Here is a 26,644-nt window from a genome sequence, read left to right as displayed (position 1 = left end):
CTCAGCCCTGAGGGTGGACTACTCCCTCCTCATGGAGAGCACCAGGATGATGAAGATGGCCACCGGAGAGGGGTTCCCCCCTCCGGCAGGGTGCCGGAACGGGTCTAGATTGGTTTTCGGTGGCTACGGAGGCTTCTGGCGGGGGAACTCCCGATCTATTCTGCTCCCCGAAGTTTTTAGGGTATATGGGTATATATAGGAGGAAGAAGTACGTCGGTGGATCTCCAGGCTGTCCACGAGGCAGGGGCGCGCCCCCCACCCTCGTGGGCAGCCCGGGACTCTCCTGGTCCATCTCCGATACTCCGTGGGCTTCTTATGGTCCAAAAATAAGTTCCGTGAAGTTTCAGGTCAATTGGACTCCGTTTGAATTTCCTTTTCCGCGATACTCTAAAACAAGGAAAAAACCGAAACTGGCACTGGGCTCTGGGTTAATAGGTTAGTCCCAAAAATAATATAAAAGTGCATACTAAAGCCCATAAACATCCAAAACAGATAATATAATAGCATGGAATGATAAAAAATTATAGATACGTTGGAGACGTATCAGCATCCCCAAGCTTAATTCCTGCTCGTCCTCGAGTAGGTAAATGATAAAAACAGAATTTTTGATGTGGAATGCTACCTAACATATTTCTCTAAGTAATTCTCTTCATTTTGGCATGAATGTTCAGATCCATAAGATTCAAGACAAAATTTTAATATTGACATAAAAATAATAATGCCTCAAGCATACTAACTAACCAATCATGTCTTCTCAAAATAACATGGCCAAAGAAAGTTCATCCCTACAAAATCATATAGTTTGGTCATGCTCCATTTTCGTCACACAAGAATGCTCTCATCATGCACAACCACTAGTGCAGAACCGGGCAATAGCACCGGTATTAAAAGGTTGGGGGGGGGTTTGGGTTTATGATTTCTTTTTCATTTAATTTTGTGTTTTCCATTTAATTATTTTTCGTTTGCTGGTATTTTACGATACTATATATTGTACATGTTATGCATATATATAAATAGAATTTCTAGTAGAACCGATCATAATATATATATATATATATCATCGAATGTCTCACAACCACCATTAATTAATTCACACATATATACACACATGTATATATATATAATTTCTCCTAATTGGTGCCTTCGGAGCCAGTGGCATTAGCCTAGCTAATTGGTGCCTTCGGAGCACGATAACAATTGGAAGTGGTTCATGGGGGCTGTAGCGGGTAATAGTATTCTCCTTTGGGATCTATGACCTGGTCGAGCAAAAATCCCGCTATTTCCTCTTGAATTGCTTCTATGCGGTCCTGTGCTAGGAGCTTGTCCCGCACCTCTTTAAACTGTTAAGAAGGAGATCAATATGCATGTGTACTAGTTGTGTGACTAGATATCGATAATGGTGTAAAAATTGTGAATAGTGTTCTGACAATCGATATCGTACCCACTCCTGTCTTTGAGATTTGCTCCTTTCGGACGCCATCATGCGAATGTTCTCGCAAACGTAGTATGCACATAGATCATTCCCCGGCGCCTGCTTCAGGGCCTTTACGAGAATGGAATTTGATCAGATAATAATTAATCAAGCATGATAATTAAAGAGATGGAAGCTAGCTAGTACTACTTAATTACTTACCTTGGGTCGATACCATTTCAGATTTTGTTTCCATGGGCCTGGAGTGGCCCTGATGAACTTTGCCCAAGCCCTGCCCGCCGACAAAGAAAAAGAATAAATGGGTTATTAAATAGTTGTTATCAGGAAATGACGAACTAATTAAATAGGCCAAGATATAGTTAATAATGATTGAAATTACCTGTTGACTATCCCCTTCACGATGGTGTAGTCACTTGCTTTCTTAAGTAGTGAGTCTAGTACTTCAACTGTTCCTTCATCAACTTTAATGATTAACAAGATCCAGTGAAATCTGCATGCACACACGTTTGCATGTCTTAATTAAGCGGGCATATGTAAGCAAAAACATGTAGCTAGCTAGTAGGGAAAAACAGAATTTGTAGTATAAGACAGTGTGACTCACTGGAAGTTGTAAGGAAGTAGTATATCTTCATTGTATTTGAGTTCCTTGAAGAACTGTAGCATGCTTTCCTCTACACTTTTTTCGTGATATGGATCTATTTTCCATGTGTATTCATTAATGGTATTTGGGTCAACGAACCCAATGCCATAGCGTCCACCTTTTTTCATTTCATAAATCTTCATCATGCATAATAGCACAGAAAAGAATATAGTGAGGATAAAAAATAGCAACTGACGATAGATTTGTCGAGTGCGTCTTTATTGTATAGCTGAAATAGTTCTGAATACTCAACAGTCACAGCTTTCTCATGGTAGCAATGCTCCTTGTTGACATTCACCATGAGGGACTCTCGATTGGAAATCTTGGTAATGTCCATGTACCATTGATGCAATTCATACATTCTCGTTGGGAGCTTATTGACCTCCTCTGGTTCGACCAAAGGTTGGCCCCGGGCATATTCCGTTTTATTTCCTCCTCTCTATTCGGAGACATGGGCTCGATATCGAGGAGTTGTCCAACAGTGATCCCGATCGATTCAGCCTGCGCAATATGCTCCTCGGTTATTACCACATCGCCCACCCCGGGAACGTTAACGGTTTGCCCACAATAATATTGGGCGTGCCTACTCTCATGTGTTGTTGGAACAACAAGCGGGGGGATTGATTGCCCCGCCTGTTCTCCCAGCTGGGGAACGGTTTTACCGCTCCTTTTGCCAGCTGATTTGCTCGAGCTCGAGCTCGCCTCTTTCTGTAGACGTGCTCGATTTAACTTCTTGATGTGGCGCTCATAGTCTGTGTCAACAGGCTTGGGAGCTGGTGCTCTAGCCATACGAATGAAGTGGTCAATCTTTTCCACAGGTACTTTCTCCCTTGGCGGTGGTGGCAGTTTCGGTGCAAAATGGGCTTCCACTTCGGCCTTCGATATGGCTACGTTTTCCTCCTTGGACTTGTCGTAAGGCCTCTGCGGAAGAGGCGCGAGGCTTGGACCATATTGAAATCGTTTGCCTCCGCCTATACCTCCAGTACTACCTCGACTTGTACCGCTACGCACCATATCTGAGGCGGCTCTCTTCCGTGATTGCTGAGGCGGCGAAGACAGCTGACGTGGCTGAGTTGGAAGAGGAGGAGTGGCCTGAAGCTGTGCCGGACTTGGAGGAGGAGTGGCCTGAAGTTGTGCCGGACTTGGAGGAGGAGTGGCCTGACGCTTTGCCGGACTTGGAGGAGGAGGAGTGGCCTGAAGCTGTGCCGGACTTGGAGGAGGAGTGGCCTGACGCATTGGTGGACTTGGAGGAGCGGGAGTCTGCTGACTCGGTGGCGGACTGTGACGAGGAGTTGGATGACGCGGTGTCGGTGGCCTTCGAAAGATGATGCAATCCTTTCTCCATAGGATGATACGATGGTTGGCCTCTCCTAGTGTGTGCTCATCGTCACCTCCAGGAATGTCAAGCTCTAGCCCCGAATATTGGTTCACCACCTCATCAACCAAGACACGAGCATAGCCCACTGGAATCGGGTTGCAATGCAAGGTTGCCTCGGGGGGATTTGTAAAAGCAAGGGCGTCCGCCACCTTCATGGATATGTTCTTCATTTTGAAGTGTAGCTCGCAGTTAGTGTTCTCCATGATGTCATCCACTGGGTAGCTATCCAGCAATGCGTCGCCCGGGGTGGAACCCATGCTGCTTCTCGGCATGGATGGGACAGTGCTATCCAATGGTGGATCATCCGCTAGCTGCTGAGACCCCCTTTGCTGGCTAAGTGAGTCGATCTGCTCCTGCTGCCGCTGGAATTTGACTGCCAAGTCCGCGTGCGCTGATTCCAGGCCTTGAAGGCGTTCATAGTCTAGCTTCCTCTGCTCCTCCTCCATCTTCCTCTTCTTCTCCTCCGCAATCTTCTTTCTCGCACGGGTTCTGTAGTCGGCGTTCCAGTCCGAAAACCCCTCATACCACGGAATAGCGCACATGCCTCGTGTTCTTCCCGGGTGTTCAGGATTTCCCAGGGCACGCGTAAGCTCGTCGTTCTCTCTATTGGGCTCGAACAACCCCGATCGAGCCTCTTCTATTGCAACAAGTAGCTTATCTTCGGCTCCGTCCAGACATGCCTTCTTTGAAACTTTGCCTGTCTTCGGGTCCAACTTCCCCCCATGCGCATAGAACCAAGTCCTGCACCTGGGGGGCCAGCTCAATGTTTCTGGAGTGACACCTGCATCCAGCATCTCTTTCTCAGACTTATCCCACTTAGGCATTCCCACCGCATAGCCACCTGGCCCCAGCTTATGGAACTTATCCTTTTTTGCGGCATTGGCCTTGTTTATTCTCGACCGTTCCTTAGATAATTCCGAATCCTTGAATTTCACGAAATCGTCCCAATGAGCACTTTGGTTCTCTAGTGTTCCCTCAAATACTGGAGTCTTCCTTCCTCCGTTGACGTACTTGGCCCATTCACGAATCTTGTGGTTCTTGAATGCAACCGCCATCTTCCTAAGAGCAGCGTCCTTGACTTTCTCCACATCTGCATCTGTGAAATGATCTGGTAGGGTGAAATGTTCCATGAGTGTTTCCCAAAGCAAATGTTTTTGTTTGTCATCGACAAAAGTAACTCCTGGACGTGGCTTTGCTGGCTCTCTCCATTCTTGAAGGGAGATCGGGAGTTGGTCCTTCACAAGAACTCCGCACTGACGAATGAACTTGCCCGCAATCTTCGTAGGCGCTAATGGTTCGCCATTAGGTCTGATTGGCTCGATATTGTACTTTACGCCCTCCTTCAACTTTTTGTTCGGGCCTCATTTCGTCCTGTTGCCTGAAGATTTGCTCGATCTGGATGGCTGAAAGAAGAAAGATCGATTCGTTAATATATCTTCAAGTCATTTAAAACATGTGATGATCACCAGATGCCTGCTTATATAAATATATATACCTCGCCGGTCTTTGTTGTTTCAAGATCAACATTTTGTTCGTCATGTTCATAGTTCATGACTTCATCAATTCGGTCGTCGTGATCGAATATCATATCACCCTCCCCGGTGTTGTTTAGATATTCAGAGCTGTCATAATCTTCTTCATTCTGATCATCATCTGGCCCGCGATGATTGCATATGATATTGAACAGGGCCTCTTCTCCCTCTCTGCCGGTATTGTCCGCCATAGGTTTTGTTTAACTAATCCAAAAGAAATATATTCAAATTACAATGCATGGATGCAATCAATTAATAAGGAAAAACTGAATCAATCATAGTACATAATAAGCATCATCGAATATAATCTCGAATAAGTCGTCTCGAATAATAGATATAATCTCGAATACATCGTCTCGAATAATAGATATAATCTCGAATACATCGTCTTGAATAATAGATATAATCTCGAATACATCGTCTCGAATAATACATAATCTTGAATACATCGTCTCGAATAGTATATATCGAATACATCACTGGCTAGGTAGCTAATAAAGATCGAATACTACAGAAGAATCTAGGACACTCGCGGTTCATGCGACGCGGGCGGTGGACACCCAAAGAGAAGGAACCCTCACAGGATCATAGCTGAAGTGAGATCCCTGAAGAAACTGCCAGGTATTGGAGAACCTGCCACCCTCTAACGCAACCATGTAGCGATGGACGTGCTCGTCCTCCTCACTGACACGGCGACGTACCACCTCCGGCGGGGCCGGCTCCCTCCGCACCGAAACTGGCCCACGCGAACGCCACCAAACGAGATCAGGGTCGACGACGGGACCCGGGGCCGGGTTCCTCATCAAGCGGCGCGCCCCTCCAGGCAGCACCTCCCAGTGCCAGCCCAGTGGAGCCCAGTCCCGGACATGGGTCAGCCAGACGTCGTCGCGGACGGGTCGACGGCGAGGATGCGGGCCGGGCATCGTCGAGAACAAATACTAGATATATGCCCGCAAAAAGTAACATTTTTTTAATGATTGGATTTTGATAACTAAAATTTCTAACATTTCTATATAACTAACATTCCTATAACATTTCTAACAATGCTATTTAACTAACATTTCTCTAACATTTCTAATATTTCTATAACTAAAAAGCAGAAAAAAAATTATAACATTTCTATATATATAACTAACATTTGTATAACATTTCTAATATTTCTATAACTAAAAAAAGAAAAATTTCTAACTTTTTTATAACTATTTCTATAACTAAAAAACAGAAAAATTTCTAACAATTCTAACATTTCTAACAATGCTATATAACTAACTATGTCTATAGCTAAAAAAAGAAAAATTTCTAACATTTTTATAACTATTTCTATAACTAAAAAACTAAAAAAATGTATGTGTGTGTGTGCTCACCGGCGAGGCGAGAGGCGACGGGGGGCGGCGACGGGGACGGCGACGGGCGCGGCGACGACGGGGATGGCGACGACGGGGACAGCTGGGACGGGGAGACGACGACGGGGACGGGGACGTACGGGCCGGGGCGGCGACGACGGGGACGGGGCGGCGATGACGGGGACGGGGACGACGCGAGACGGGGCGGCAGTGACGACGGGGACAACGGGGACGGGGACGACGGGGCGGTGACGACGGGGACGGGGCGGCGACGGGGGAGGCGACGAGGGATATGGAGACGGGGGCGGCGGGCGACGGGGCAGAGGAGAAGAAGCAGATGAGAAACTGAAATTTTTGAAGTGTTTAGTTATATAGGATGGACCTTTTGTACCGGTTGGAGCCACCAACCGGTACTAAAGGCCTGTTTTGGCCAGGCCAAGCGGCGGGAAGCACACCCCCTTTAGTACCGGGTGGTGGCTCCAACCGGTACTAAAGGCCCCCCCTTTAGTACCGGTTGGTGCCACCACCCGGTACTAAAGGGGGTGTGCTGGCGCAGGTGCGGTGCAGCAAGTTTAGTCCCACCTCGCTAGCCGAGGGGCGTCCGCACTGGTTTATAACCCCCCGTGCGGTAGCTCTCTCGAGCTCCTCTCCAAAGCAGGCCTACTGGGCCTACATGTTCTGTGCTGCCCTGTGGGCCTACTGGGCCTTTGCGGGCCTGCATCCTAGCCCAACAACAGGTTGGGTTTCTAGTCGTATGCAGGCCGCTCTGGCCCAGTAGGCGGGCTTTTTTATTTTTTTGCTTTATTTATTTTTGAGTTGTTTTTTTTGTGTATTTAGAGTTTCTTTGTGAATATTTTTGCTTTAGGTACAAAAAATTACAAACTTTCTGTTAGTGCCCGTAGTTTTCAAATTTGAATAGTTTAAATTTTGAATTATTTGGAATTAGTGTGAATCACTAGTTTGTGAATAACTTAACTTTAAAAATCAGTAAAGGCATGAAAGAATTTGTTTGCACATAAAATTTCTTCGCGTTTCAAATGCCAAAACACATAACTACCCTAACTATTACAGAGATTCCCTCCTGGGTGTGAAACACAGAAGAAAGTGATGATAGTGAAGCTCATCACATCCCAGATCTTTGGGTGTGAAACTTTTTCTTCGCGTGTGTCCCTTTGCGCCGTAACCATGGAAAATCTTCATCATTTAACGGGATGCTCGGGTCAATATTCACTGTGAATGGAGAAATTTCATCAAACTTTTCATAATCTTCTGACATGTCTGTCTTGTCATCCACTCCCACAATGTTTCTCTTCCCAGAAAGAACTATGTGCCGCTTTGGCTCATCGTACGATGCATTCGCTTCCTTATCTTTTCTTTTTCTTCGCTTGGTAGACATGTCCTTCACATAGAAAACCTGTGCCACATCATTGGCTAGGACGAATGGTTCGTCTGCAGACGCAAGATTGTTGAGATCCACTGTTGTCATTCCGTACTGCGGGTCTTCCGTTACCCCGCCTCATGTCATATTGACCCATTTGCACCGAAACAAAGGGACCTTCAAACCACGTCGATAGTCAAGTTCCCATATGTCCTGTATATAACCATAATATGTTTCCTTTACCGTCTTGGTTTCTGCATCAAAGCGGACACCACTGTTTTGGTTGGTGCTCTTCTTATCTTGGGCGATCGTGTAAAATGTATTACCATTTATCTCGTACCCTTTGAAAGTCATTAAATTCGAAGATGGTAACTGGGACAGCAAGTACAGGTCATCTTCAATAGAGGTGTCATGCATGGTAAATGTCTGCAACCAGCTGGCGAAACTCCTGGTTTGTTCACGTGTAATCTAGTCATCAGACCGCTCTGGGTGTTTGGAGCTTAGCAAATTCTTGTGTTCATCCATATACAGAGCCACCAAGGCGGAATTCTGTAGAACTGTGTAGTGTGCTTCAGTGAGAGAATGTCCGTCCATACATATTATTTGTTCCCCTCCTAGTGTGCCTTTTCCATCCAGTCTGCCCTTATGCCGCGATTCAGGAACACCAATCGGCTTAAGGTCAGGAATAAAGTCAATACAAAACTCAATGACCTCCTCATTTTCATGGCCCTTGGAGATGCTTCCTTCTGGCCTAGCACGGTTATGAACATATTTCTTTAAGACTCCCATGAACCTCTCAACGGGGAACATATTGTGTAGAAATACAGGACCCAAAACGTTAATCTCTTCGCATAGGTGAACTAGGACGTGCGTCATGATGTTGAAGAAGGATGGTGGGAACACCAACTCAAAACTGACAAGACATTGCACCAAATCATTCTCTAACCTTGGTATGATTTCTGGATTGATTACTTTCTGAGAGATTGCATTGAGAAATGCACATAGCTTCACAATGGCTAATCGAACGTTTTCCGGTAGAAGCCCCCTCAATGCAACCGGAAGCAGTTGCGTCATAATCACGTGGCAGTCATGAGACTTTAGGTTCTGGAACTTTTTCTCTGCCATGTTTATTATTCCCTTTATATTCGACGAGAAGCCAGATGGTACCTTAATACTGAGCAGGCATTCAAAGAAGATTTCCTTCTCTTCTTTGGTAAGAGCATAGCTTGCATGACCCTGATGTATGCCGTCTTTTCCGTGCATACGTTGCTGGTCCTCCCGTGCCTCAGGTGTATCTTTTGTCTTCCCATACACGCCCAAGAAGCCAAGCAGGGTCACACAAAGATTCTTCGTCACGTGCATCACGTCGATTGCAGAGCGGACCTCTAGGTCTTTCCAATAGGGCAGGTCCCAAAATATAGATTTCTTCTTCCACATGGGTGCGTGTCTGTCAGCGTCATTCGGAACAGGTTGTCCACCAGGACCCTTTCCAAAGACCACCTTCAAATCCTTGACCATATCATGTACATCAGCACCAGTACGGTGGCGAGGCTTCGTCTGGTGATCCGCCTCACCTTTGAAATGCTTGCCTTTCTTTCTTACGGGATGCCTGCTCGGAAGAAATCGACGATGTCCCAGGTACACATTCTTCTTACAATTAGCCAAATATATACTGTCGGTATCGTCCAAACAGTGCGTGCATGTGCGGTATCCCTTGTTTGACTGTCCTGAAAGGTTACTGAGAGCAGGCCAATCATTGATGGTCACGAACAGCAATGCCTTTAGGTCAAATTCTTCCCCTATGTGCTCATCCCACGCACGTACACCTGTTCCATTCCACAGTTGTAAGAGTTCTTCAACTAATGGCCTTAGGTACACATCAATGTCGTTGCCGGGTTGCTTAGGGCCTTGGATGAGCACTGGCATCATAATGAACTTCCGCTTCATGCACAACCAAGGAGGAAGGTTATACAAACATAGAGTCACAGGCCAGGTGCTATGGTTGCTGCTCTGCTCCCCAAAAGGATTAATGCTATCTGCGCTTAGACCAAACCATACATTCCTTGCGTCATCTGCAAACTCCTTCCGTACTTTCTTTTGATTTTTCTCCACTGCGACCCGTCAGCGGGTACTCTCAACTTTCCGTCTTTCTTACGGTCTTCTCTGTGCCATCGCATCGCCTTGGCATGCTCTTTGTTTTGGAACAAACGTTTCAACCGTGGTATTATAGGAGCATACCACATCACCTTGGCAGGAATCCTCTTCCTGGGGCGCTCGCCCTCGACATCACCAGGGGCATCGCGGCTGATCTTATAGCGCAATGCATCGCATACCGGGCAAGCGTTCAAATCCTCGTACTCACCGCGGTAGAGGATGCAATCATTAGGGCATGCATGTATCTTCTGCACCTCTAACCCTACAGGGCAGACAGCCTTCTTTGCTTCGTACGTACTTTCGGGCAATTCGTTGTCCTTTGGAAGCATATCCTTTATCATTACCAGCAACTTTCCAAATCCCTTGGTCAGATACACCATTCTCTGCCTTCCATTGCAGCAATTCTAGTGTGGTGCCCAGCTTTTTCTTGTCACCTACGCAATTCGGGTACAAATTTTTTTTGTGATCCTCTAACATGCGCTGCAACTTCTTCTTCTCCAAATCACTTGCGCAGTTTCTCTTTGCATCGGCAATGGCCCGACCTAGATCATCAACGGGCTCATCCGATGCCTCTTCTTCAGCTTATTCCCGCATTGCCGGCTCAGCTTCTTCCCTCATTGTTGTATCATCGTATTCAAGGAACCCATGGCCAGGATAGCTGTCGTCGTCCTCTTCTTCTTCATTGTCTTCCAGCATAACCCCTCTTTCTCCATGCTTGGTCCAAACATTATAGTGGGGCATGAAACCGGACTCAAACAGGTGGACGTGAATGGTTCTTGACGTAGAGTAATTGTGACCATTCTTACAGCCAGCACATGGACAAGGCATAAAACCATCCGCTCGCTTCTTTGCCTCAGCCGCAAGCAGAAAAGTACGCACGCCATTAATGAACTCGGGAGAGCATCGGTCATCGTACATCCATTGCCGGCTCATCTTCAACACACAGCACCGAAAACATCAAATTAATACAATACATAAAGTTCATACATAAAGATCATACAACACTTAAATGCAACAAACAAATAACTCTCTAGCTAAAGAATTTAAATGCAACAACAAATGCGATCAAGATCGCAACTAAGGTAACAATTGATCCAACAGCATAATGATACCAAGCCTCACTATGAATGGCATATTTTCTAATCTTTCTAATCTTCAAGCGCATTTTCTCCATCTTAATCTTGTGATCATCGACGACATCGGCAACATGCAACTCCAATTCCATCTTCTCCCCCTCAATTCTTTTCAATTTTTCCTTCAAATCCTCGTTTTCTCTTTCAACTAAATTTAACCTCTCGACAATAGGGTCGGTTGGAATTTCCGGTTCAACTACCTCCTACATAAAAATATCTATGTCAACTTGATGGGCATAATTTGTCATAAACACGAAATGCAATGAATAGTTTTAAAAGAGAATATACCACATCCGAATCATAACCCGGACGAGGGCCGACGGGGACGGATATCAAAACCATGGCACTATGTATAACAAACAACGTATGGATAAGATAATTATACGAGTAACTATATATCCAAATCACACAAACATGAATTTTTTATATAAAACTTCATGAACACGAGGCTCACCACAAGGTGGTGCCGGCGACGGGACGTTGCGAGTGATCGATGGTGGTTACGACGGAGATTTAGAAGGTACTAAGTAAACCACACCTACATATGCAAACTAAGTGTTATTTTTGACCTCAAATTGCATATAATCAAATACTAGCACATATATATAATTCCTCCCAAATTACTAAACTCAAAAATCAATCACTATATAAAGCATTGCACGAGCTAATCTAGCAATGAGAGATGAAAGGAAAAAGTTAGCCGTTGGAACCGGCACTAATGTGCTTCACGTTTGACCCTTTTTCTACTAGTGAACCCCGATGACAAGCCAAGCAATTGTTTCATACTTTAGTAATCTCAAACTTTTTTCAACTTTCACGCAATACATGAGCGTGAGCCATGGATATAGCACTATGGGTGGAATAGAATCTGATGGTGGGGGTTATGTGGAGAAGACAAAAAAGGAGAAAGTCTCACATCGACGCGGCTAATCAATGGGCTAGGGAGATGCCCATCAATTGATGTCAATGCAAGGAGTAGGGATTGCCATGCAACGGATGCACTAGAGCTATAAATGCATGAAAGCTCAACAAAAGAAACTAATTGGGTGTGCATCCAACTTGCTTGCTCACGAAGACCTAGGGCATTTGAGGAAGCCCATTCTTGGAATATACAAGCCAAGTTCTATAATGAAAATTTCCCACTAGTATATGAAAGTGATAAAACAAGAAACTCTCTATCATGAAGATCATGGTGCTACTTTGAAGCACAAGTGTGGAAAAAAAGATAGTAGCATTGTCCCTTTTATTTTATTTTTATTTTTTTATTTGGCCTTTCTTTTTTATTTGGTATTTTTTGGGGACAATGCTCTATTAATGATGATCATCACACTTCTATTTATTTACAACTCAAAGATTACAACTCGATACTAGAACAAAGTATGACTCTATATGAATGCCTCCGGCGGTGTACCGGGATGGGCAATGAATCGAGAGTGACATGTATGATAAATTATGCATGGTGGCCTTGCCACAAATACGATGTCAACTACATGATCATGCAAGGCAATATGACAATGATGATGTGTGTCATGATGAACGGAACGGTGGAAAGTTGCATGGCAATATATCTCGGAATGGCTATGGAAATGCCATAATAGGTAGGTATGGTGGCTGTTTTCAGGAAGATATAAGGAGGTTTTTGTGTGATAGAGCGTATCATATCACGGGGTTTGGATGCACCAGCGAAGTTTGCACCAACTCTCAAGATGAGAAAGGGCAATGCACAGTACCGAAGAGGCTAGTAATGATGGAAGAGTGAGAGTGCGTATAATCCATGGAATCAACATTAGTCATAAATAAATCACATACTTGTTGCAAAAGTCTACAATTCATCAAAAACCAAGCATTACGTGCATGCTCCTAGGGGGATACATTGGTAGGAAAAGACCATCGCTCGTCCCTGACCGCCACTCATAAGGAAGACAATCAAATAACACCTTATGTTTCAAATTTGTTGCACAACGTTTACCATACGTGCATGCTACGGGACTTGCAAACTTCAACACAAGTATTTCTCAAATTCACAACTACTCAACTATCACAACTTTAATATCACTATCTCCATATCTCAAAACAATCATCAAGTATCAAACTTCTCTTAGTATTCAATGCACTTATATGAAAGTTTTTATTATACCCATCTTGGATGCCCATCATATTAGAACTAGTTTCATAACCGAAGCAAACTACTATGTTGTTCTAAAGACTCTCAAAATAATATAAGTGAAGCATGAGAGTTCATCTATTTCTATAAAATAAAACCACCACCGTGCTCTAAAACGATATAAGTGAAGCACTAGAGCAAATGACAAACTACTCCAAAAGATATAAGTGAAGCTCAATGAGTAGTCGAATAATTATGAAACTATGTGAAGACTCTCTAACATTTAATAATTTCAGATATTGGTATTTTATTTAAACAACAAGCAAAACAAAATAAAATAAAATGACTCTCCAAGCAAAACACATATCATGTGGTGAATAAAAATATAGCTCCAAGTAAAGTTACCGATGAACGAAGACGAAAGAGGGGATGCCCCGCAGCAAGCAAAACAAAATAAAATAAAATGACTCTCCAAGCAAAACACATATCATGTGGTGAATAAAAATATAGCTCCAAGTAAAGTTACCGATGAACGAAGATGAAAGAGGGGATGCCTTCCAGGGCATCCCCAAGCTTAGGCTCTTGGTTGTCCTTGAATATTACCTTGGAGTGCCTTGGGAATCCCCAATCTTAGGCTCTTGCCACTCCTTGTTCCATAGTCCATCGAATATTTACCCAAAACTTGAAAACTTCACAACACAAAACTTAACAGAAAATCTCGTGAGCTCCGTTAGCGAAAGAAAAGAAAACACCACTTCAAGGTACTGTAATGAACTCATTCTTTATTTATATTGGTGTTAAACCTACTGTATTCCAACTTCTCTATGGTTTATAAAATCTTTTACTAGCCATAGATTCATCAAAATGAGTAAACAACACATGAAAAAACAGAATCTGTCAAAAACAGAACAGTCTGTAGTAATCTGTAACTAACGCAAACTTCTGGAACCCAAAAATTCTAAAATAAATTGCTAGACGTGAGGAATTTATCTATTAATCATCTGAAAAAATAATTAACTAAATATCACTCTCCAATAAAAATGGCAGCAATTCTCGTGAGCGCTAAAGTTTCTGTTTTTACAGCAAGATCAACAAGACTTTCCCCAAGTCTTCCCAACGGTTCTACTTGGCAAAAACACTAATTAAAACATAAAAACTCAATAATAACAGAGGCTAGATAAATTATTTATTGCTAAACAGTAGCAAAAAGCAAGGAAAAAAATAAATTTGGGTTGCCTCCCAACAAGCGCTATCGTTTAACGCCCCTAGCTAGGCATGATGATTTCAACGATGCTCACATAAAAGATAAGAATTGAAACATAAAGAGAGCATCATGAAGAATATGACTAGAACATTTAAGTCTAACCCACTTCCTATGCATAGGGATTTTGTGAGGAAACAACTTGTGGAACAAGAATCAACTTGCATAGGAAAGGAAAACAAGCATAACTTCAAGACTTTCAACACATAGAGAAGAAACTTGGTATTATTGCAATTCCTACAAGCATATATTCCTCCCTCATAATAATTTTCAGTAGCATCATGAATGAATTCAACAATATAGCTATCACATAAAGCATTGTTTTCATGATGCATAAGCATAGAAATTTTATTACTCTCCAGATAAGGAAATTTATTGTCATGGATAATGGTGGGAGCAAACTCAATAAAATAACTATCATGTGTGGCACAATCCAATTGAAAATTAAAATCAAGATGACAAGTTTCATGGTTATCACTATTATTTATAGCATACATGTCATCACAATAATCATCATAGGTAGCAACTTTGTTTACATAATCAATTGGAACCTCTTCCGAAATAGTGGAATCATTACTAAATAAAGCCATGACCTCTCCAAATCCACTTTTATAATTATCACAATAAGATTAAACATCCTCCAAAATAGTGGGATCATCACTTCCTAAAGTTGACACTCTTCCAAACCCACTTTCATCAATATAATCATCATAAATAGGAGGCATGCTATCATCAAAGTAAATTTGCATATCAAAACTTGGGGGACAAAAAATATCATCTTCATCAAACATAGCTTCCCCAAGCTTATGGCTTTGCATATCATAAGCATCATGGATATTCAAGGAATTCATTCTAACAAACATTGCAATCATGCTCATCATTCAAATATTTAGTGCCAAACATTCTAATGCATTCTTCTTCTAGCACTTGAGCACAATTATCGGAATCCTTATTCTCACGAAACACATTAAAAAGATGAAGCATATGAGGCATCCTTAATTCCATTTTTTGTAGTTTTCTTTTATAAACTAAACTAGTGATAAAACAAGAAACTAAAAGATTCGATTGCAAGATCTAAAGATATACCTTCAAGCACTAACCTCCCCGGCAACAGCGCCAGAAAAGAGCTTGATGTCTACTACACAGCCTTCTTCTTGTAGACATTGTTGGGCCTCCAAGTGCAGAGGTTTGTAGGACAGTAGCAAATTTAACTCAGGTGGATGACCTAAGTTTTATCAATCCGTGGGGGCGTAGGATGAAGATGGTCTCTCTCAAACGACCCTGCAACCAAATAACAAAGAGTCTCCTATGTCCCCAACACATCCAATACAAAGGTAAATTGTATAGGTGCACTAGTTCGGCAAAGAGATGGTGATACAAGTGCAATATGGATAGTAGATAATGGTTTTTGTAATCTGAAAATATAAAAATAGCAAGGTAACTAATGATAAAAGTGAGCGTAAACGGTATTGCAATGCTAGGAAACAAGGCCTAGGGTTCATACTTTCACTAGTGCAAGTTCTCTCAACAATAATAACATAATTGGATCACATAATGAGCAAGCAAGTTGGATGCACGCCTGTCGGAGTAAATGACCACGGGTAGCCTAGCCGGCTCCCCCTGGCCCTTCTGAAAAAATTACGAGCCGATCCGGTCCTCAAGAAATCCAAGACGTGGGGCCGCCTTCCCCTTGCCGGCTGTCTCCCCGGCCGACTATCGGAAGGCGGCCCGACTTTAGCCCTCATGAAGAAAGCCGTGGGAGGGCCGGCTCCAAGAACCCGGCCACGAGAAGGCCGACTCCAAGAGGCCGGCTCCCACCAAGCGGTCAAGATCGTACCCTCGAAGTCTGCATCCACATAACGGCGATGTGACGGGGCGTGGCTACAGTAAATCCTGCCACCCCCAAATCCCGGAGCACGCCTGGCACAGTGCGCCGTACGGGGTGGCCATGACCCGTCCGGCACGGCACTGTTGCCATGTTGACCCTGATGTCACCCACGATGGGCTGCCAGCGCAGCCCACGGGCGGTGGGCCCCTTCAGGCAGAGAGACACCCGAAGGCGGCCAGGCCTCCCCCAGTCGGCCCGAGACGGGGCCGGCTCCCCGCAGCCGGCTTGCCCCCTCCCTCGAAGGAGACGCCCCATTAAGGAGACGAGACGCGGTGAGGCTACAGCGATCGCCCGCCGGGTGGCGGCGCTGTAGCCACGCCCACCTCGGCAAAGCCCTCGTCACCAGGTCGAGGCAACAGTAACCAGCCACCGACAAGGCCCTGGACAGTGGGGCCTGCCTGTCAACCAAGGAGCCGGCAGCCGGCGGGACCCACCAGCCGGCGCAGAAGCCGGCGAGCATAGACACAGACGGCTGGGGCTCACACCCAGCCGGATTACCATTGTACCCCCGGGGGTGAGCCTATATAAACCCCCCGGGGCACCCATGCAAAGGGTTGATCGGAGCTAGCATTCGACACCACATAGAGAGGAGAGGAGAGCTAGCCGTGCCCTTCTTCTTCCACTCGCCAAGCAGCTCAAGGAGCATCTTGTAGCCACTCGTTCATCTAGTGATCATGCGGAGACCCCGCAGAGCAGTAGTAGGGGTGTTATCTCCTCGGAGAGCCCCGAAGCTGGGTAAGATTCGCCGGCGTGCATGTCTTCGCCTCATCCCGCTTCTAGGCACCGGCGACATCTTACTGGCTCCCACAATGATAAGCCATCCGTTGGCATATGTCGCACCTATCACCCGACATTTGGCGCCCACCGTGGGGCCAGGTGCACCGTTGTCCGGAGACCTGTTCTGGACGGGAACCCTCTTCCTCCCCAGCGAGCGTAGCCAGCCCGGCACGCCCGATGGCGCTTGCCACGACGCACTGCAAGGCGTCGCCAACGTCTGCGCAGCGAGCGGCTTCGCCGATCTCCTGGACAAGACCCTCATCTCCGACGAGCTCGCCTCTGACGTGGGCACCGACCACCTCGTCAACCTCCTCGGCCAGCTCCACGTCTCCGGCGAGCTTGCTGTGGACTTGGAGTCTGTTGGCTCCACCGATCCGATGCCTGTCGAATCTAACACGGCCTCGCTCGACGCTTTCCCCACCAACGTCGCGATCTACAACGACCCTCTTCCCCGGGCCGATGGCTGCGACGGCGCCACCGCCGAGGTGATGGTCATCGGCCACGGCGGCGCTTCTGGCGAGAACGCCCTCGACGCCCCGCATGCAGTGGTCCACGACTTGTCCATACCTCTCCCGGCCTATGCCGACGCCGAAGCACTGGAGGCTCGCCGCCTCGCCCTCCTCGCGGAGGGCCGGAAGTTGGCTTCCATGAGACGCCTCACCGAGGCCCACCAGCGCGAAGCCGACCGCGCCGCCTTTGGCACGCCGCCCCCAGGCGGGCCAAGCCGAGCTGGCGTTGTCAGACAGCGCGCCGCTGCCCTCGCCGACACGCTAGGAGTCGACCACCCAGTCTACGCCACTCCGCTCGAGAACCTGCGCGCCGCCCAGGCGGCCGTAGATGAGCTAGACGGACTGGGGGCCGAAGAACCCCCCCACATGACCAGACGCATCCAGCAACTAATCGATGCAGCCGCACAGCGGCATGAAGCCGATGCCCGCGCGGAAAGCCCTCCCCCGCGCCGAGAGCAGGGCGCGACATCCCGGACGCCGACTATGGGTAAAACCCGCGTGAGACACGAGAAGGAGCCGGCTGCCAGCCGAAGCCGAACCCGGACCTCCATAGAGCGAGACGCAGAAGGCCATCCCCGGGCCGTGGAGCGGCGGGGCAACCCGCCTCCGCCTCCGCCTCGCGGGGAGAGATATCCCACCCCACCGCCTGTCAGACATCCGACTCTGAGCGGCCGACTAGGTCTCTGTGAAGGAGTCGGCGAGAACGACGTCCGCCATCGAATCGACCGCCTAGCGCGATCCCTGGCGCTAGAAGAAGAAGATGATGTCGGCCCGCCTTGCTTCGGCCCCCGCATCCGCGACGAGCCTTTCCCTAAAGGGTTCTCGCTCCCGAGACACGCCCAAGTACAACGGCTCCGTGAAGCCGGAAGATTGGTTGATCGACTACTCCACCGCGGTTCGCATAGCAAACGGCAACAGGCGCGTTGCCGTGCAGTACGTGCCCCTCATGCTGCAAGGCACGGCGCGACCTGGCTTAATAGCCTCAGGCCCTACAGCATCAACAGCTGGCTAGACTTCACAGAAGCCTTCGTCTGCAACTTCACCAGCACCTACAAGCAGCTCCCAAGCCCAGACAGCTCTCCTTGTGCGTGCAAGGCCCTGCCGAGTCCACTCGCGACTACCTCACGCGTTGGGCCGAGCTCCGCAACTCTTGCGAAGGGGTGCACGAGGTGCAAGCCATAGAGTACTTCACCGCCGGATGCCGAGAAGGCACCCTCCTTAAGCACAAACTCCTCTGCGACGAGCCGACTACCCTCGACGAGCTTTTGGTCATAGCGGACAAGTACGCCACCGCCGACTCCTCAATGAAGACTGAACTCCGGGTAGACGCGTCCGGGAAGGTAATCAACCCGGCGCCCAAGACGCCAGCTGGGGACTTCGGCCGACACCCGTACCAGAACGACCACAAGCGCAAGGGCCCCGTGCCGCCCTCCACCAGTCGGCAGGTGGCCACAGTCGAAGACGAGCGGCCCGAAGGGCGGCCCGCGCCCAAGAAACAGAAGGACGGCAGGCCGGCTTGGCAGCCGGCCTTCTCCTACGAGCAAACTCTCGACGCCCCATGCAAGTTCCACAGCGGCGCGAAGCCGTCCAACCACACAACCCGGAAGTGCCACTGGCTCACCCGAATCTCCAAAGGCGAAGGGCTCGCGCCGCCTCCGCCTGCTGGTCCGCCGCCTCCGGCTCCGCAGCTGCCGACCGCTCGGCCGGCAGTCGGAGCTGTGCACGATGAGTTCCCCGACGAGCATGCCGCCTATGTCATCTTTACAAGCCAGCCCGAAGGCCGGCGTAGCAGACGCGGAGAGCACCAAGAAGTCAACGTGGTTGCTGCCAACCCCGCCGAGCACATGCACTGGTCAGAAAAGCCTATCAGCTGAAGCCGGGCCGACCACCCAGAGGTGATGCCATCACCCGGCTCTTATGCGTTGGTTCTGGATGCCACCCTTGCAATGGACAGACGCGCCACCCGTTTCTCCCGAGTGCTGATAGACGGCGGGAGCAGCATCAATATCCTGTACCGTGACACCCTGGAGAAGCTGAACGTCAAGACGAAGCAACTCATGCCTACTCGGACTGTGTTCCATGGCATTGTACCTGGCCTGTCCTACGCCCCCATTGGCAAGATCAAGATTGATGTACTCTTTGGGGACAAGGAGCATTTCTGCCGAGAAGCGATCTGGTTTGAAGTGGTGGACGTGCAGAGCCCCTACCATGCATTGCTTGGCCGTCCTGCCTTGGCCAGGTTCATGGCTGTTCCCCACTATGCTTACCTCAAGATGAAGATGCCGAGCGCCAAGGGCATCCTCACCGTAGCCGGCGATTACAAGAAATCTTTCGAATGCGCTGCAGCCAGCAGCCGGCTGGCTGAGTCCCTGGTGATTGCCGAAGAAAAGAAGATGTTGGACCGAGTCGTGGCCATGGCCAGCAAACAGCCGGCCCTGTCCTCTGATCCCAAGGAGTGTGATGCCCAAGGATCTTTCCAGCCGGCCAAGGAGATGAAGAAGATACCTCTTGACCCCGAGCACCCAGAAAGGTTTGCCGTCATCGGGGCAAACCTACACAGCAAATAGGAAGGTGAGCTCGCCGACTTCCTCCGTGAGAATCGGGATATCTTTGCATGGTCCCCTAAGGACATGCCGGGTGTTCTGAAGGAATTCGCCGAGCACAAGCTACACGTCCGAGAAGGCGCAAAACCAGTCAAACAACCCCTCCGTCGACTGTCGGAGGAGAAAAGAAGGATTGTGGGAGAGGAGATAGCCCGGCTTCTGGCAGCCGGCTTCATTATGGAGGTTTTCTTTCTAGAGTGGCTCGCCAACCCGGTCCTCGTGCTAAAGAAGAACAACAAGTGGTGCATGTGCATAGACTACACGAGCCTCAACAACGCCTGCCCCAAAGATCCCTTTGCCCTGCCAAGGATTGATCAAGTGATAGACTCCACGGCCGGATGCGAGCTGTTGAGTTTCTTGGATGCTTACTCAGGATACCACCAGATGAAGCTAGATCCGGCTGACCGCCTGAAGACCGCCTTCATCACGCCATTCGGAGCTTTCTGCTACCTGACTATGACATTCGGCTTAAGAAATGCCGGTGCCACTTTTCAGCGTTGCATGCAGAAGTGCCTCCTCAAGCAGCTCAGCAGAAATGCCCACGTCTACGTAGACGACATTGTGGTGAAGACGGAGAAGCATGACACCTTGTTGGAGGACCTCAAGGAAACATTTGAGAACCTGCGCCGGTTCCAGATCAAGCTCAACCCCGAGAAATGCGTGTTCGGAGTGCCAGCCGGCCAGCTCCTAGGCTTCCTGGTCTCCGAACGCGGCATCGAATGCAACCCAATAAAGATCAAGGCCATTGAGAGAATGGCGATTCCCACCAAACTTTGAGACGTCCAGAAGTTCACCGGGTGCTTGGCCTCCCTGAACCGCTTCATCAGCCGGCTCGGAGAGAAAGCTCTCCCCCTCTACTGCCTCATGAAGAAGACCACTCACTTCGAGTGGAACGTCCAAGCCGACCAAGCTTTTCATGAGCTGAAGAAGATGCTGGCCACGCCGCCAGTCATGGTGGCGCCGACTGAGAAAGAGCCCATGCTCCTCTACATTGCTGAAACCAGCCGGGTGGTCAGCACCATCATCGTAGTCCAGCGTCCAGAAGAGGGCCGTGCCCAGCCGGTCCAGAGGCCGGTGTACTATTTGGGCGAGGTGTTGTCTACCTCGAAGCAGAACTACCCGCACTACCAGAAGATGTGCTATGGCATGTACTTCGCCGCCAAGAAGCTGAAGCCCTACTTCCAAGAGCATCCCATCACGGTCATATGCACCGCCCCGCTTGCCGAGATCATAGGCAGCCGGGATGCATCCGGCCGGGTGGCGAAATGGGCCATTCAGCTGCCCCCCTACACGATCTTCTACCAGCCTCGCACCGCCATCAAGTCCCAAGCATTGGCCGACTTCCTTGTCGACTGGGACGAGACCCAGTACCTATCGCCAGCTCCCGACTCCACTCATTGGCGCATGCACTTTGACAGGTCCAAGATGCGCACCGGCTTGGGAGCCGGCGTCATCCTCACCTCTCCCAAAGGCGACAAGCTCAGATACACGCTGCAAATTCACTTTGCCGCCTCCAACAACGTGGCCGAGTACGAGGCGCTCATACACGGGCTCCGGCTTGCCAAAGAGCTCGACATACGCCGGATCCTATGTTACGGCGACTCGGACTTGGTAGTCCAGCAATCATCCGGCGACTGGGACGCCAAGGACGCAAATATGGCAAGCTACCGCTTCCTCGTTCAGCAGATCAGCGGGTACTTTGAAGGATGCGAGTTCCTCCACTTACCGCGAGCCGACAACGAGCCAGCTGATACCCTGGCTCGAATAGGCTCCACTCGGCAGGCAATACCAACCGGTGTCTCTCTGCAACGTCTCCTCAAGCCGTCTATCAAGCCGTCTCCAGAGTCCGATTCCATCTTCGTGCCGCCTGACCCCGACGCGGCCGGGTCCGGCTCGAAGAACCAAGCAGGTGACCCGGGGACTTCGATAGTCGGCCCAGGGACGTCAGTAGGCGGCTCGGGGACTTCCGTAGTTACGCCCGACCCAGGGACTGCCACACCCGGCTCGGGGACTGCGGTAGTCGGCCCGGAGACTGCATCAACACAACAGGCGGCGGCCGACTCCAGCATTTCACCACCCAGCCCGCCCGCCCTGGTCGCAGTAGCTGTGTTGGCAATAGAAGAAGTCACAGCTCCATCATGGGCTCAGTCCATCCTCAACTTCCTAATAAACCAAGATCTGCCGGCTGACGAAACAGAGGCAAGACAAGTCCAACGCCGAGCCGGAGCATACACAATCGTCAACAGAGAGCTCGTCAGGCGCAGTGTCACTGGACTCTTCCAGCAATGCGTCGAGCAAGAGAAGGGCATTGCAATCCTCAGAGACATCCACCAAGGAGAATGCGGCCACCATGCGGCCTCAAGATCGCTCATCGCCAAAGCTTTCCGCCATGGGTTCTTTTGGCCGACTGCTTTGGATGACGCCAAGGAGTTAGTTAAACATTGCAAAGGGTGCCAACTCTTCAGCTCCAAGCAACACATGCCGGCTTCGGCACTCAAGACCATTCCCCTCACTTGGCCCTTCGCCGTTTGGGGACTGGACATGGTGGGCCCATTCAAGACGGCGCGCGGCGGCATGACACATCTGCTTGTCGCCGTGGACAAATTCACCAAATGGATTGAGGCAAAGCCGATCAAGAAGATGAATGGGCCGACTGCCGTGACATTCATCGCAGATATAACAACTCGCTACGGCGTGCCACACAGCATCATCACCAACAACGACACGAATTTCGCAAAGGGAGCATTGGCACGTTTCTGCGCGACGCAGGGCATCCGGTTGGACTTAGCGTCCGTTGCCCACCCGCAGTCAAACGGCCAAGTCAAGTGAGCCAACGGCCTCATCCTCTCCGGCATCAAGCCCCGACTGGTCGTGCCACTAGAAAGTTCGGCCGGCTATTGGCTCGATGAGCTGCCGACCGTCCTCTAGTGTCTGCGCACCACCCCAAACAAGTCAACCAGCTTCACTCCTTTCTTCCTCGTTTACGGTGCCGAGGCGGTCATCCCAACTGACATCGAGTTCGACTCGCCTCGGGTAACCATGTACACAGAGGCGGAGGCCAAGGAAGCACGAGAAGACGGCGTCGACCTGCTGGAAGAAGGCCGGCTGTTAGCCCTCAGCCGGTCCGCCATCTACCAGCAGGGCTTGCGCCGCTACCACAGCCGGAAGGTCAGACCAAGATCTTTCCAAGAAGGCGACCTCGTGCTCCGGCTGATCCAGCGAACAGCTGGCCAGCACAAGCTCTTGGCCCCTTGGGAAGGCCCCTTCGTCATCAGCAGAGCGCTGGGAAATGGCTCCTACTACCTGATCGACGCACAGAAGCCGAAGGCACGAAAGAGAGACGACTCTGGCAAAGAGTCGGAACGACCATGGAACGCCAACCTCCTCCGAAGATTTTACAGTTGAAATGCAGTATGTATCACGCTAACATTTGTACTGAGTACGAGATAATAGGCCCCCCGAAGAGAGCTCGGGGACTGCCATCTTTTATCTATAAATGAAGAGCATCATGCTTATGATCATGTCATTACATTCACTTTTTTTGTCCGGCACCGGGTTCGACTAGTCGGCCCGGGGACTGGCCGCCTTCAGTTATATTAGAAGTCCTACCCGCGGTCAGACAAGTAGTGTGCCGGCACCCAAGCCCTCTCTTGCCAAAAGTCGCAGTTCGAAGAGTCGGCTGTCCGGCTGGCAAGAGTTAAAGGCAGGAAAGGACGCCCACACGAAAAACGGCTAGGGACTAACGGGCTAATATAACAAAAGCCGGTTTTTCTCCCACCACCGACCGACTACCAGAGTAGCCGGCCGGCCGGCTTCCATTCACCTCGCTTCGATCTAAGAAAGCTCGAGTACTTGCCTTCCCCAAAAATAAAAAATAAAATAAATATAGCCAAGTCCTTCCTTAGCCGCAGGCTGCAGAGTAGCTGCCGGTTGGGAAGACAGCAGCTAGGGAAAGGCGGCAAAGGAAACAGCCTAAATATAAAAAGCATACGCGAATGGAAGCCAAACACACACACGATCATATTTACACAAAAAGCCTTCAAAAGGCCAGCATTCAACATAGTTTGAATACACCCCCAGTGGGTGGAACTGCGCAAGTTTAACAAAAAATGTTCAAAAGTAACAAGCAGGAAAAGCGAGGACGGCAGATTAAGCCAAGGGAGCGTCTGGCGAGTCGGGCAGGTCGGTGGAGACGGCAGTGCTGGCTGGAGGAGTGGCCGGCTGGTGAACCTCGACATGATCACCACCTCCCGCAGAGGGCGCGCTAGCACGCGCCTCGTTGCTGGAGGCACGGTCAGGCTGGGGCTGGCTGGCCGCTTCACTGGCCGGCTCGACGTCTTCACCTTCCTCCCCTTCGTCATCTTCACCTTCATCGCTGGAAGTGATCTCCTCTGCCGAGTCCTCACCCGCTGCTTACCATCAATCAGATCCTCAATCCGGCCGAAGCCCTCTCTCAGCGCTTGTTTTGCCTCAGCCCAGCCCGCCGCTTCGGTCTCGAACTCGGCCTTCAGGGCGTCCTCGCTATCCTGCGCCTTCTTCAGGGCCGCCTTGTGGCTCTCCTCTTGGTCGGCCAACTTCTTGGCCAGGCGGTCACACTCCAGGACCAAGGCGTTGTACTCGGCTTCCTTGGCGCGAAGAGCGGCCTGGGCCCCGCTGAGCTGCCCCCTCAAGTCGGCATTGCCTCCTGCAAGCATGAAGACAAAGGAAAAATCAATAAGGAAGAAGTCGTCAAGGAAGATCCGACTCGACTGCTCAGCAGTCGGCCCGAATCTCGGGGACTACACCCAGTGGGTGCGCTGACGCACCCCCACAGGAGATGAACGAAACAAAGCACGCACTCCGGCTGCTGGTCAGGTCCTCGGTTTTCCGGCCCAACTACTGAGCCTGGGAGTTGAAGGCAGCAGCGCGGAGGTTATGGTATTCCTGGAAGATCAGACAGGATGCAAGAATAAGATAGCTGTCAGGACCTAGTAAGTTCCAAGCCGCCTGTTCAGCAGCCGACTCGAAACTCGGGGACTACACCCAGTGGGTGCGCTGACGCGCCCCCACGGAAGAAATCAAAAGAGCAAAACAACCAAGGCCAGAGGGCTCACCCGGATGACGGCCCGCGTCGCGAGGAACACTTGGATATATCGCTGCAGCGAAGCGGCCTGGGCTTGAAGCCGGTTCCGGACCTCCTGGGCCGCCGCGTTCATCTCGCATGTCCCCCCGCTGGGTGTCCACTCGGACGTGATGGCGCTGGACGCCTCCAGGGCCTCCACCGTCTGGCTGGCGCCCGTAGCTCGGTGCGGCTCCGGCGCGGAGGTACCTCCCCCTGCGCGCTGGCGCAATGCCGGTTGCACCTTGAGGCTGGCCCCTGCCTCCGGCTCGCCCCCGGCCGGCTGCTCTGGCGCCGCGGCTGGTTGGCCGCTTTGGCCTGCTCCAGTCGGCGCCGTCTGCGGCGTCTCCTCCATGAAGACCATGTGGTCCTCCCTCCTCTCCATCACCGGCGGGTCTTGGTCGACCTCCTTCGACGAGGGCATGGGGATGTCGGGGGCCACGGCACAGAGGGGAATGACGAGCAGCGGAGGATGGTTGTGCGAGGCCTCCGCCTCCGTCTCCGTGGCAGCCGCCTCCGCCCGGGCCTTGGCCGTCGCGTCGGCCTGCTCCTTCGCCGCCTGGGCGGTCCTTCGCTCCGCCGCCTCCTGCTCCTCCCGCACCTCCCGTGCGTGCCGCTCCGTGGCCTCCATGAGGTCGGCGCGGGGACCCACGCGGCGGGAGCCTGAGGACCCTCCAGTCGGCCCGACTACGGAGCCGCCAGGACCTCGCTCGAGGGAAAGCGGTGCCCTGCCCGGCGAGCAAAGAAAGGTTTAGAAGAGCTTCAATCGAAGAGGACAAAAAAATATATACAAGACATTTGACGACTTACGCCGAGATCGCCTGCGGCTGCTTCACCGCCTTGTGGAAGCGGGCCGCCTTCACGGCCGCCTCATCCCGCTTGGTCACCGCCATGGAAGCCTTGGATTTCTTCGGCCGGCTATCGAAGAAGGTCGACGCAGCCCGGCGTTTCTGCGCACCGCCACGGGCAGCCGGCGCGGCAGACGGGCCCGCGCCTTGATGATCAAGCGCCGGCTGGCGGTGCGGGGCGGCTTCGACCTCGTCATCGTCCTCCCAGTCATCGAGTCCGGCCCCGAGCCCCGCGCCTCCTGCCTCGTCGCCTTCCCCCATGATGGCATCTTCCAGGGCGGCCACTCCCAGGTCCGGATCATCGGCATCGTCCACCATGCGGTCGGGGAGGAGCTGGCGCTCTACCCCTACGGCCCCGGCCATCGGTAGAAGAAGAGGGTTTTGCTGAGGGCAAACCAACTGATCAGAAGTCGGCCATCATGAGGCCGGCTACAAAAAGGAAGAAAAGAAGAAAAACTTGCGGCAGGCGGAGGGTTGGCGCGAGAATACGGCCCCTTTCTGTATCGCCAATCCTCGGCGAGCTTGCAGTTGGAGATGTAGTTCACCATGTAAGACACCTCGGCATG

General features: G+C 50.2%; 1 pseudogene; it reads right to left on the bottom strand.

Moving 5' to 3' along the window:
• Positions 1 to 7,478: 7,478 nt before the first annotated feature.
• On the bottom strand, positions 7,479 to 25,654 carry LOC125507556 (annotated as a pseudogene).
• Positions 25,655 to 26,644: the final 990 nt, after the last annotated feature.

This window comes from Triticum urartu, chromosome 5 (genome assembly GCF_003073215.2).
Source record: "Triticum urartu cultivar G1812 chromosome 5, Tu2.1, whole genome shotgun sequence".
NCBI lineage: Eukaryota > Viridiplantae > Streptophyta > Magnoliopsida > Poales > Poaceae > Triticum > Triticum urartu.
The sequence above is the reverse complement of the archived record's forward strand: the minus strand, read 5'-3'. Positions and strand labels throughout refer to the sequence as shown.